This window comes from Grammomys surdaster, unplaced genomic scaffold (genome assembly GCF_004785775.1).
Source record: "Grammomys surdaster isolate TR1022 unplaced genomic scaffold, NIH_TR_1.0 255, whole genome shotgun sequence".
In the NCBI taxonomy this organism is placed as follows: domain Eukaryota; kingdom Metazoa; phylum Chordata; class Mammalia; order Rodentia; family Muridae; genus Grammomys; species Grammomys surdaster.
Window position 1 is genome coordinate 1,041,325 of NW_021604696.1, and position 13,431 is coordinate 1,054,755.

The window sequence follows — 13,431 nt, forward strand, 5'->3', positions numbered from 1 at the left end:
CTCTCTCTCTCTCTCTCTCTCTCTCTCTCTCTCTCTCTCCTTTCACCTTTCTTCCCTGCTTAGCATCTCTCTAATTAGAATTTTTTCTTTGTTAGAATTTTTTTCCATTTTCCCACTTAGGACCTTCCCATTTTTCCCCTTAGGAAACTTTTCACACTTAGCAATAAACTACAATAACTTCTTTAAGTGTCTTTTCTTCCTGCAACCTCAAACCAACAGACCTAAGTTAGAGCCTGGCAACACCTGCAGAGAGAGTACTAAGGTTATTTACCTAACTCTCTGCTGTCCCTGGGATGAGGTGTTAAGCGCCAGAAACTGCAGTTTCTGGCCTCAGAGGATAAAACAGATTGCAGGTCAGCTACAGTAGACTAGTAAGTAAACTTTAGTAGCATAGAGAAGTAAACCCTATTATACAGCAACCTTCAATATCTCAAAAAGCCCAAGGCTTTACCCCGAATCTCATAAGACCAAGTCTTACCCCCACCGATGCTCTTCCAATTCTTACCCCCCTCGGCTGCCTCAAGAAGAACCAACCGACCTAAGGAGAAGAAAGAAGATCACCTTCTCCTCTCACCAAGCTGGGGTTGGCTACCAGCATATCCACTTATCAATGAGTGCATACCATGTGTGTTCTTTTGAGATTGGGTCACCTCACTCAAGATGATATTTTCCAGCTCCATCCATTTGCCAAAGAATTTCATGAACTCATTGTTTTTTATAGCTGAGTAGTACTCCACTGTATAAATGTACCACATTTTCTGCATCCATTCTTCTGTTGAAGGGCATGTGGGTTCTTTCCAATTTCTGGCCATTATGAATAAGGCTGCTATGAACATGGTGGAGCATGTGTCCCTGTTTTATATTGAAACATCTTTTGAGTATATGCCCAGGAGTGGTATAGCTGGGTCCTCAGGTAGCACTATGTTCAATTTTCTGAGATACCGCCAGACTGCTTTCCATAGTGGTTATACCAGTTTACAATCCCACCAACAGTGGAGGAGTGTTCCTCTTTCTCCACATCCTTGCCAACATCTGCTGTCACCTGTGTTTTTGATCTTAGCCATTCTGACTGGTGTGAGGTAGAATCTCAGTGTTGTTTTCATTTACATTTCCCTGATGACTAGGGGTGCTGAATACTTCTTTAGGTGCTTCTCAGCCATTTGAGCTTCCTCAGTTGAGAATACTTTGTTCAGCTCTGTGCTCCATTTTTTAATAGGGTTATTTGATTGTCTAGAGTCTAATTTCTTCAGTTCTTTGTATACCTTGGATTTCAACCCTTTATCAGATGTAGGGTTGGTGAAGATCTTTTCTCAATATGTTGGTTGCCTCTTTGTCTTATTGACTGTGTCCTTTGCTTTACAGAAGCTTTGCAGTTTTATGAGGTCCCATTTGTCAATTCTTGGTCTTAGACCACAGACCATTGGTGTTCTGCTCAGGAACTTTTCTCCTGTGCCCATGTGTTCGAGGCTTTTCCCCAATTTCTCTATTAGTTTCAAGGTAGCTGGTTTTAGGTGGAGGTCCTTGATCCACTTGGAATTGAGCTTTGTACAAGGAGATAAGCATAGATAAATTTGCATTCTTCTACATGCTGACCTCCAGTTGGACTAGCACCATTTGTTGAAAATGCTGTCTTTTTTCTACTGGATAGTTTTAGCTCCTTTGTCAAAGATCAAGTGACCATATGTATGGGGGTTCATTTCTGGGTCTTCTATTCTATTCCATTTATCCTCCTGCCTGTCTCTGTTCCAATACCACACTATTTTATCACTATTGCTTTGTAGTACAGCTTGAAGTCAGTAATGGTGATTGCCCCAGAAGTTCTTTTATTGCTGAGAGTAGTTTTCATTATCCTGGGATTTTTTTGTTATTCCAAATGAATTTTAAGATTGCTCTTTCTATCTCTGTGAAGATGTGAGTGGGAATTTTGATGGGGATTGCATTAAATCTCTAGATGGCTTTTGGCAAAATAACCATTTTTACTATATTAATCCTTCCAATCCATGAGCATGGGAGATCTTTCTATCTTCTGAGATGTGCTTCAATTTCTTTCTTCAGGGGCTTGAAGTTCTTTCATACACGTCTTTTACTTGCTTGGTTAGGTTCACAAGGTATTGTATAATATCTGTGACTATTGTGAAGGGTGTCATTTCCATAATTTCTTTCTCAGCCAGTTTATCTTTTGAGTAGAGGAAGGATACTGATTTGCTTGAGTTAATTTTATATCCAGCCACTTTGCTAAAGCTGTTTATCAGGTTTAGGAGTTCTCTGGTGGAAGTTTTGGGGTAACTTAAGTATACTATCATATCATCTGCAAATAGTGAGATTTTGACTTCTTCCTTTCCAATTTGTATCCTTTTGACATCCTTGTGTTGCCTAATTGCTCTGGCTAGGACTTCCAGTAATATATTGAATAGGTAGGGGGAGAGTGGGCAGCCTTGCCTAGTCCTTGATTTTAGTGGGATTGCTTCAAGTTTCTCTCCATTTAGTTTGATGCTGGCTACTGGTTTGCTGTATATTGCTTTTACTATGTTTAGGTATGGGCCTTGAATTCCTGATCTTTCCAAGACTTTTATCATGAAGGGGTGTTGAATTTTGTCAAATACTTTCTCAGCATCTAGTGATATGATCATGTGTTTTTTTTCTTTTAGTTTGTTTATATAGTGGATTACGTTGATGGATTTCCAAATATTGAAACAACCCTGCATTCCTGGGATAAAGCCAACTTGATCGTGATGGATAATTGTTTTGATGTGTTCTTGGATTCAGTTTGCTAAAATTTTATTGAGTAATTTTGCATCAATGTTCATAACGGAGATTGGTCTGAAGTTCTCTTTTTTTTATTGGGTCTTTGTGTGGTTTAGGTATGAGCATAATTGTAGCTTCATAGAATGAATTGGGTAGTGTTCCTTCTGTTTCTATCTTGTGGTATAGTTTAAAGAGAATTGGTGTTAGGTCTTCCTTGAAGTTCTGACAGAATTCTGCACTAAAACTGTCTGGTCCCAGGCTTTTTTTTTGTGGGGAGACTTTTAATGACTGCTTCTATTTCTTTTGGGGTTATAGGATTGTTTAGATGGTTTATCTGCTCCTGATTTAACATTAGTAACTGGTATTGGTCTACAAAATTGTCCATTTCATCCAGATTTTCCAATTTTGTTGAATATATGCTTTTGTAGTAAGATCTGATGATTTTTTGAATTTCCTCGGTTTCTGTTGTTATGTTACCCTTTTCAGTTCTGATTTTATTAGTTTTGAAACTGTCTCTCTGCCCTCTGATTAGTCTGGCTAAGGGTTTATCTATCTTGTTGATTTTCTCAAAGAACCGGCTCCTGGTTTTATTGATTCTTTGGATAGTTCTGTTTGTTTCTATTTGGTTGATTTCAGCCCTGAGTTTGATTATTTCCTGCAGTCTACTCCTCTTGGGTGTATTTGCTTCTTTTTGTTCTAGGTCTTTCAGGTGTGTAGTCAAGCTGCTAGTGTATGCTCCCTTCAGTTTCTTTTTGTAGGCACTTAGAGCTATGAATTTTCCTCTTAGCACTGCTTTCATTGTATCCCATAGGTTTTGGTATGATGTGTCATCATTTTCATTAAATTCTAAAAAGTTTTTAATTTCTTTCTTTATTTCTTCCCTTACCAGATTATCAAGGAGTAGGGTGTTGTTCAGTTTCCATGTGAATGTGGGCTTTCCATTGTCTTTGTCATTTTTGAAGACCAGCCTTAGACGATAGTTATCAGATAGGATGCAGGGGATTATTTCATTTTTTTTGTATCTGTTGAGGCCTGTCTTGTGCCCAATTATATGGTCTATTTTGGAGAAGGTACCATGAGGTGCTGAGAAAAAGGTATATTTTTTTGCTTTAGGGTGAAATGTTCTATAGATATCTGTTAAGTCCATTTTGTTCATAACTTCTGTTTGTTTCACTGTATCTCTGTTTAGTTTCTGTTTCCATGATCTATCCATTGCTGAGAGTGGGATGTTGAAGTCTCCCACTATTATAGTGTGAGGTGCAATGTGTGCTTTGAGCTTTAGTAAGGTTTCTTTTATGAAAGTGGGTGCTCTTGCATTTGGCACATAGATATTCAGAATTAAGAGTTCATGTTGGTTGACTTTTCCTTTGACAAGTATGAAATGTCCTTCCTTATCCTTTTTGATAGCTTTAAGTTGAAAGTCGATTTTATTCGATATTAGAATGGCTACTCCAGCTTGTTTCTTAGGGCCATTTGCTTGAAAAATTGTTTTCCAACCTTTTACTCTAAGGTACTGTCTGTCATTGTCACTGAGGTGGGTTTCCTGTAAGCAGCAAAAAGCTGGGTCCTGTTTGCATATCCAGTCTGTTAGCCTATGCCTTTTTATTGGGGAATTGAGTCCATTTATGTTAAGAGATATTAAGGAGAGGGTGTTGTTGCTTCCTCTCATTTTTGCTAATAGTGGAGACATCGTTTGTGTGGTTATCTTCTTTTGGGTTTGATGGAAAAGGATTATTTTCTTGCTCTTTCTAGGGTATGATGGCCCTACTTGTATTGGACCTTTCCTGCTATTATCCTTTGTAGTGCTGTATTTGTGGAAAAACACTGTGTACATTCAGTTTTGTCGTGGAATATCTTTGTTTCTCCATCTATGGTAATTGAGAGTTTTGCTGGGTATAGTAGCCTGGGCTGGCATTTATGTTCTCTCAGGGTCTGTATGACATTTGTCCAAGATCTTCTGGCTTTTATAATATCTGGTGAGAAGTCAGGAGTAATTCTGATAGGTTTGCCTTTATGTGTTACTTGGTCTTTTTCCCTTACTGCCTTTAAAATTCTTTCTTTCTTTTGTGCATTTTGTGTTTTGATTATTATGTGTGTTGATCTAGTCTATTTGGCGTTCTGTAGGCTTCTTGTATGATTATGGGTATCTCATTCCTTAGGTTAGGGAAGTTTTCGTAGATAATTTTGTTGAAGATATTTATTGGCCCTTTAAGTTGGGAATCTTCACCCTCTTCTATACCTATTATCCTTAGATTTGGTCTTCTCATAGTGTTCTGGATTTCTTGGATGTTTTGTGTTAAGAACTTTTTGCATTTTGCATTTTCTTTGACAGTTGTGTCAATATTTTCTATGGTATCTTCTGCACCTGAGTTTCTTTCTTCTATCTCTTGTATTCTGTTGGTGATGCTTGTGTCTATGACTCCTGACTTCTTTCTTAGGTTTTCTATCTCCAGGATAGTCTCCCTTTGTGATTTCTTTATTGTTTCTACTTCCATTTTTATGTCCTGGATGATTTTGTTCAATTCCTTCACCTGTTTCTTTGTGTTTTCTTGTAGTTCTTTAAGGGATTTTTGTGTTCCTTTAAGGGCTTCTACCTGTTTACCTGTGTTCTCCTCAAGTTCTTTGATATTGTTATTTATGTCCTTCTTAAAGTCCTCTATCATCATCATTAGAAGTGATTTTAGACCTGGTTCTTGCTTTCCTGGTGATATGGGGAGTTCAGGATTTTCTAATGTAGGAGAACTAGGTTCTGATGATGGCAAGTACATTGAGTTGTTGATGTTTATGTTCTTGTACTTGCCTTTCACCATCTGGATCTCCTTTGTGCTATTTGTGCTGTTTCTCACTGGAGCCTGTCTTTCCTATTATCTAGGTTGTGTCAGAATTGTTTGGGATGGGTTTTGCTGCTGGAGTTAGAGCTGAGGCCCAAGATCTGCTCAGTGCTCAGGTGTAGACTGGAAGGGGCCCATGCTCTGGGTTAGGAGTGAATTCCTGGGTCCCAGTGGGTCCCAGTTACTCCCTGTTTGGGGCTGGTGTTGCAGCCTCCTTGCCTAGGATACTGCTCAGGTTAGAGCTCCTGGGAGCCCCGCTTCCTCTGGGTTCTGTGAGATTCGGTGCAGAGCTGTTTCCCGGGATCTGCTGAGTGCTTGGGCCCAGACCAGAAGGAACCTGTGCTCTGGGCCAGGAGTGAATTCCTGGGTCCCAGTGGGTCCCAGTTACTCCCTGTTTGGGGCAAGTGTTGCCACCTCCTTGCCTAAGATACTGCTTGGGTTAGAGCTCCTGGGAGCCCCACTTCCTCTGGGTTCTGAGAGATTGGGATCAGAGCTGACTCTCAGGATCTGCTGAGTGCTCGGGCTCAGACTGGAAGGAGCCCGTGCTCCGGGCCAGGAGTGAATTCCTGGGTCCCAGGGTCCTGGTTACTCCCTGTTTGGGGCGAGTGTTGCTGTTTCCTTACCTGAGATGCTGCCCGAGTTAAAGCTCCTGAGGGAAGCCCTCTTCCTCTGGGTTTTCTGAGGTTGGGTACAGAGCTGCCACCTGAGATCTGCTCTACGCTTGGGCCCAGACCAGAAGTCCCATGTATAATTTTCTACAATCAAAATATTAGTTCCTCTACTTACTCATCCATTCAAAATCTTGGCATACAATCTACAGAATGCATCAAATAATTGCACTTGTAATGTCCACTCCAATCACATATGAAAGTATGTATTAAAAAGCTGTCAAGCTTCCAATGTTGTTTGTTTGAAAACTCTAATTTTATCACTGACAACAAACGATAGTTGTTTTTATTGATGTTACACAGTATTTGTATTTGAGAATGTGTCCTTAATACTAAGGAGTACATAACAGCACTTTGAATGACAGTTGATTTAGTCAGTTGTGTTCTATTAAAGAATACACGTCATTAATTTCACACAGTAACTCAGCATTCAGTGAAAGTATTTTATGAATACTCCTCCTTTTCATTAAAGACATTATTACGAAGGCATATAATTCATAAGTTACGGTTCAGTTACACAATTTTATCACTTCCTCAAGTACATTCGGAAAAGAAATTAACATTTTTATTATAAATAATCAAATTATTCCGATTGTTACAATTTGCTACCTGTGGTGCTTTAAATGAAAAATATTCCCTAAAGTTACATGTATTTAAACACTTGGTCCTCAGTCGGTGATGGTGTTTGGGGAGGTTGTAGAACATTTAGGATGTTCACCCTTGCTGAGGAGCACATCATTAGGCTAGATTTTAAAGGTTTGCTGCCTTGTTTTTCTCCTCCTTCTTCCTCTGTTCTGCCACGATCCCTGCCTACTGCCAAGCCTCATCTGCCATACGAATTCTCCTTCTGGAATCTTAAGAAAAAGCAGAGCCTCCACTAAGCTGCTTTCACCATACTATTTTATCATAGCAACAAAAATGTAGCTAAAACAGTCCCTTTTATCCTTTAGGAAAATGGTTGTTTCATTATCCATTAACTTACCATCAGTACAACTGCAAACAGTAAAAAACATAGTCAGATCACATTTTGTGATAATTATTAGAAATACTATAACCTCACAAACTATATGCAAAATCCAGAGCCATATGACCACATTGCACTGTGAGTGTTTCTATTATTTAGCTGGATCTTTTCTTTAATGGTCACTGTAGCAAAGCTGCTGCACATAGGTAGTGATTGCCACAGAAGAGTGCTACAGGTTAGTTGGGCACAGTAATATGCCTATTTGATGATACGCATCACACAAAGACACTGCTCAGTAACAGATGCTATTCCTATTCCACTTATATAAATGAAGATGAAAGTCCCCCAACCTGATTTTCAGTTGTATATTTTATAATGTTGATCCATCACAACATTTCATAATTTAATTATGTACATAATTAAATAGATATTTAAGAAATATTTATTATATCTTTTAGTTTATTTTTCTATAGTTATCTTTAGTCTGGTAGTTTAAGAAAACACTACCCCAGCTTTCTACATTGCGCTGACAGAAAAATTCATGTGTGCACTCTTTTGGTTTGCTTAAATTATTTCACCACAGTTTCTTCCAGTTATCCTTAATTCTTTTCTTTATTATTATTAGTCTCTCATCTATTACATCCTGAACACAGTTTTCTCTCCCTCCCCTCCCCCAGCCTCTTCCCCATTTCTCTTGCCCTAGCAAAATAGGGCATAAAAAGGTGCAATAAGACCAGTCACATAACATCTCATCAAGGCTATAGAAGGCAACAGAGAAGGAGAAAAAGTGTCCCCTAGTAGGCAAAATCAGGTACAGCCCCTATTCCCAATTACTTAAGAAAGCCAAGCTAGGCAACTCAGCCATAACATAAATGTGGAGGACCTAGATCAGACATATAGCCTCCCTGATCTCTGAAAGTTCCCCTCCCTAGCGTGTCCCTGACACCTCCGGTTCCTGAGAGTTTTATTTTCCCTTCTCTGCAGAACTCCCCCAGCTTCTCCTGATGTTTGGCTGTGAGCCACTGCTCGTCCATTGCTGGGAGAAGTATCTCTGGTCTCTTTTATGCTGATTCTGCTAGGCTCATGTCCCAGCAGGCTATACAAGCAGGATAATTCTGTAGTTCAAAGGTACAGACTGGTTTGGTATCCCCATCACTCCACTTGAGTCCTTGACTGGTTACAGAAGATGGCCAGTTCAACCCTGCAGTCACTCATGACTATGAGTCTTTGCGAGGGTTACCCTCATAAATTTCACAGAGATTCTTTTGCACAAGATTTATATTGGATATTTTAGTATCCAAGTATATTTGCTGTGAATAGATTATTTTTACTGATTGAGCCATCTCCAAAGCTTACACACAGCCTTTAATTCAGTATAAATTTAAATTGAAATGTAGGATTTTAAATTTATGGTTACCAAAGTTCTACATTGATTATTCAATTATTAGATAATAACCAAATATAATCTAAAATGAAATATATATATATATATATATATATATATATATATATATGTATATATATATATATATTTATATTTAAGAATTTCTACATGTTTTATCCCTCTTGATACTTCTTTAAAATTTGTGGTAAAACTTCCTGTGTTTCAGGTCTCTTATCAAGGTTATCAGTTAACGGCTGAACAAAGATGTTAGCAAGGGTCTGAGATAGTGTGAGGGTAAATTGAATTTGAGCATTGGTGGTTCATGAGAACACAGCTTTCATAGACATTTTCATGCAAACAGATAATGTATCTGAGCTTATCTCCCCTTCATCTCATTGCCTTCCCGTCATCACCTCTCTCACATCCTTATAGGACGTTTTATTCCCTTGTCATGAAATATATACATACGTGATTTTATGTATCTCTACAACATTTTCAGCACCACAAATAAATGCTTTTGCCTTCCTGCAACTGACCTAATTGGCTAAATATTATATTTTTTAATGTACTGCAAGATGACATAAGTTGTTCTTTTTAAGATTTTATACATTGTAGTTTTATGTATAGTAATACAGCTAATAGTATGCAGCAGTATTTTCCTGGTGAGTTTTTTGCCAACTGCACACCTTCTTATTAGGAAAGAGCAACCTCAGCTGAGAAAATGCTTGCTTCAGTTTGCCTGTAGGCAAACTAGGAGGCATTTCCCTGATTAATGATTGTTGTGGAGGACCAGGCCCGCTGTGGCTGATGCCACCCCCTCCTAGACAGGTGATCCTAAGTAGTATAAGAAAACAGGCTGTAAAACCATGGGAAGAGAGCCAATAATCAGTGTTCCTCCTTGGTCTCTGCTTTCAGTTCTTGCCTTGACTTCCCTTAATAATGCACTGTAACCCTAAAAAGGAAACGAATCCTTTTGGATTTGGTCGTGGTGTTTTACCACAGCAGTAGGAAACAAATGAAAGCAACTATAATAGAATGACTTGCTATAATTTTAAACAGTAGGAAAAAATAAAAGCGTTAAGGTTATACCCTGTTGAACAAATTTTTTAGGTATTTTTAATTTTTATTGACATTTTTATTTACATAATGAACTTCAGTTGTTTTTAATATCCATTTCCGGTCTTATCTCCTCCCTTCACTGCTGGAGTCCTCCTTCTCAGTAAAACCCCTCACACATTCACATCTTCTTGTCTGTAGCCTACTGAGGTTTAAAATTTCTCATTTTGGTGATTACAATATAAATACATTCTTCTTCATTTCCTTTCTTCCCTCCAAACCCTCCCATGTACCCATTCTTGTTCTCTTTCAAATTTATGGACTACTTTTCATTATTAATAATCACTTTATCTAAATGAGTTAGTATGACAAATGTGTTCAGTGACTAGCCATCTCATTAATGATAAATATAATTAAAAAAGAAGCCCAACTTTTACAATTACTCCCTCAAAGGATAATACAGGGTGAATTATTTTGAAATGCAAAACTACTTTCAACTTTTTTCATTTTTCTCATTTTTAAGAATGTTTTGTGTACTATCTTCCCAAACATTACAGTTATTATTACTGGTACCAATGCTATTGCTTATTCAACACAATATGACAGTAAAATCCAAAACATAGGCATCACATATTTATGTAATTAAATATAGAGAGTCAAGCTAAAGCTCAACTGAAAACATCACTCCTGCTGGCTAACTTTCATGTACACTACTGCAAAAGAAAATTAGTTACCAATCTTACCCAGCCACACACCATGGGAGCTAATGCAACAGCCTGCCTGTTAGATTACTTGGGCAATAGTATATGCACAAATGTCATGAGGGTAACCAAACACTTTTTAATTGAATGTAAAGCCCATTAAACGAGCTGGATTAGAAATGGATCTTTCCACTTCATATTAACTAAAATTCTTCACAATTGTGTCCCTCTATTTTTGTGTTCTAGTTAAATCCAAATGTAGCCAAACTGATAATAAATAATAGCCATTACATATGATAAATATGCAAATACAACTCGATGTGTCCATTTAATGTTAATAGCATTTATAAGGCTCTAGGGTTAACTATTGGTATCAGATAATCAGTTTGGGAGCTCATCCTTAGGGTATGATTAATTCTTTACCTCTCTGCAGTTATTAGTTGCATGTCATTCTCTGTCTAGGGATGAACCCCATAAGGTTCCCCCTTTCACTATAGCTTGTCTACTGATGTTTTCCCTGTTCAGGTGGTCTGTGGGATGTCATATTGTTAAGATTCATGAATGGAGCTTCCCGATCATCTTGAGGCAGAATTGCACAACAAATTTCCTGATCTGCTACTTTCTATAATCTTTTTGCTCCCTCTTGGGGTAGGATACCATAGTTTTAGATGCAGTACTTGTGTTATAGATATATCCACTGGGGGTTAGCATCCCTACCCTATTGTCATGTGCATTTAAGCAAGTTGCTTTCTGTAAGATTTTTTGCTGCAGATAGAAGCTTTTCTGAGGAGAGGTGAGAACTATATTTATCTGTGGGTATAAAGATAAGTATTTATAACACAGTTACTAATTATTCTGGTTTGGTATGTGGCATTAGTAGGATGTCCATCACAATCCATCACCTCACTGGCCCCAAGTAGTTGGTTATGTTTCCAGTACCAGAAATGATTACTCTTCTGTTAGGAGGACCTTAAGTCTAATTGGATTTGGCTTACCACCAAGATATGAGTGCACTATTGCATGCTTAAGGATATGTTGCCTTTCTAGTCATTCTTGTAGTACATTGACAACACAGCCTGTTCAGATGACTGGTCACTTTTCTACCTTGGATAGTTCTATTTGTACTACTGCTAGTCTTAGGGAAGAAGGTTTTCAGGTCAGAGCTGGTTCAAATTCTCTAAGTCATGTCTCCAAATGTTCAGTGTTTTCAAAAATGGAGTCTTGGCTTCAATGTCTGAAAGGTTACCAAAGGCAATAGCCTATATTATTGTATGAATCTCTGTTACATGCCTATAGCCCAGGCAAATGGCAAATAGATGCAAACGGATGAGGCTTTCATCATCATCTTCTGTAGTGATGCCCCATAGAGCAGAGACTTTACAGTAGACAGAGAAAAAACAACCAGGCTTAGATAGGAATAAATCTCCACTCAGCCCAGACTTATGACTGACACTGGACCAAGACTTCTGTAGTCTGGTGCAGATCATTTTACATTAGCCATATTTAAACAAAGCACAATTTTAGAAAAAGTACTCATATAGCAATTAACTCAGCCTCGAGTGCACAATTTAAGACATGTTTACACTGAGATTCTTTACAAAGTGCATCTTGTTTCTTTCACAAGAAGGGATACTATTGACTCAGAGATACTGCCCAAGATTTAGGGTCTAGAGAGCATTACTGCGGTAAACATAATGCCTATTGGTGTTAGAGTTGGCCTCACACTAAGATGACATAGATGTCACTTGGGCTGTTGTCGAGCACAAATGACATCACTCATAAAATGGGTTTATGGTCTAAAAGCAGTGCTCAAGAATAAAGGATTTTGGATATTGTCTGGGATAAATAATTCCTAGGAGATACTGGTAGTACCCTTATCATCAAACAGCAAAGAATGAACAGGTTGTAAAACTACATCATCCTTGACATTCCAGGAAGAGCAGCTGAGCATTTCATTCCATTAAAGAGGTAAACTGTGGGTTTAACTTTTGTGGCTTCTCCATTGCTTTCCTATGTGCACAAGTTCTTTTTTGCAGTCTATCTTCCTCAGCTTCACACTGAGTTTTACGCCAGCCTGAGACTGAGTTACATGGAAAACAATCTCAAAAAGGAGAAGTGAGTGGTGGGATATGAACAGGGAGAAAAAGGAAGAAAAGAGAGAAGAAAGTTGGTGGAAGAAGAAAGGAAGTAAAAAGACTATCTTCACCTAAAACATACTACTTTTATGAATTCACTAAAAGCAAGTTATAATATGCCAAAATAAGACAAAATAAAATAAACAAATGTAAGGAATCCTAAGAACCTTATAAACTGAATAAAAATACAGAAATTGTAGGGTTTTGCTACAGAATACATATATATTCCAATTTATCTTATATCATTTTACATAATTTCATTTAATTATAATATTTTCGCTTGTCTAAAATATAAAATATTTTTCTGGATAATGTGATTTCTTGACACTGAATGATATAGGGATTTATATCTCGGAACCAATTTCAAGAAACAATAAATGAACAGGAGTCATTTTAGTTTTAAAATAAAATGAGTTAGGTATTATTCATCAACATAGTAGAACTTGAAATGCATCTTCATCAAATGTTCTATTTGAGGTTCTGGTCATGTCTAAGATGATTTGTATGAAAAAAAGAAAGATCATTTATTTTAAAACAAGAACACTCATGATAGTGTTTCTGATTAATGATGTCTTAGCTAAAACTAACTCATATTGACAACTGCGGTAAGGACATAAAGATCATATTCTTCAGTAGCCTCTGACTTTTATATATTATACTCTCCTTAAAGCATATTTTATTTTCAGTTTGTGATGCTAGTATTAATAGATGGTTGCCTTCCAAAAGTTTACTCTGGATTGCAGAATGTTAAATTTTCTAATAACTGGACTACAGAAGAACATACTCATACATTACAGAAGAGATTTCTGCCTTGGATAAGTTTTCTCCAGTAACTTTACTTCTAGGTTAGACTACAGAGAGAGTAAAGGTCAGTGTTTAGGAGTTTAAAAAATATGACTTATTAGATATGATGCTCAAGTCTGAATTTGCTGTCTTTGAAGATGAGG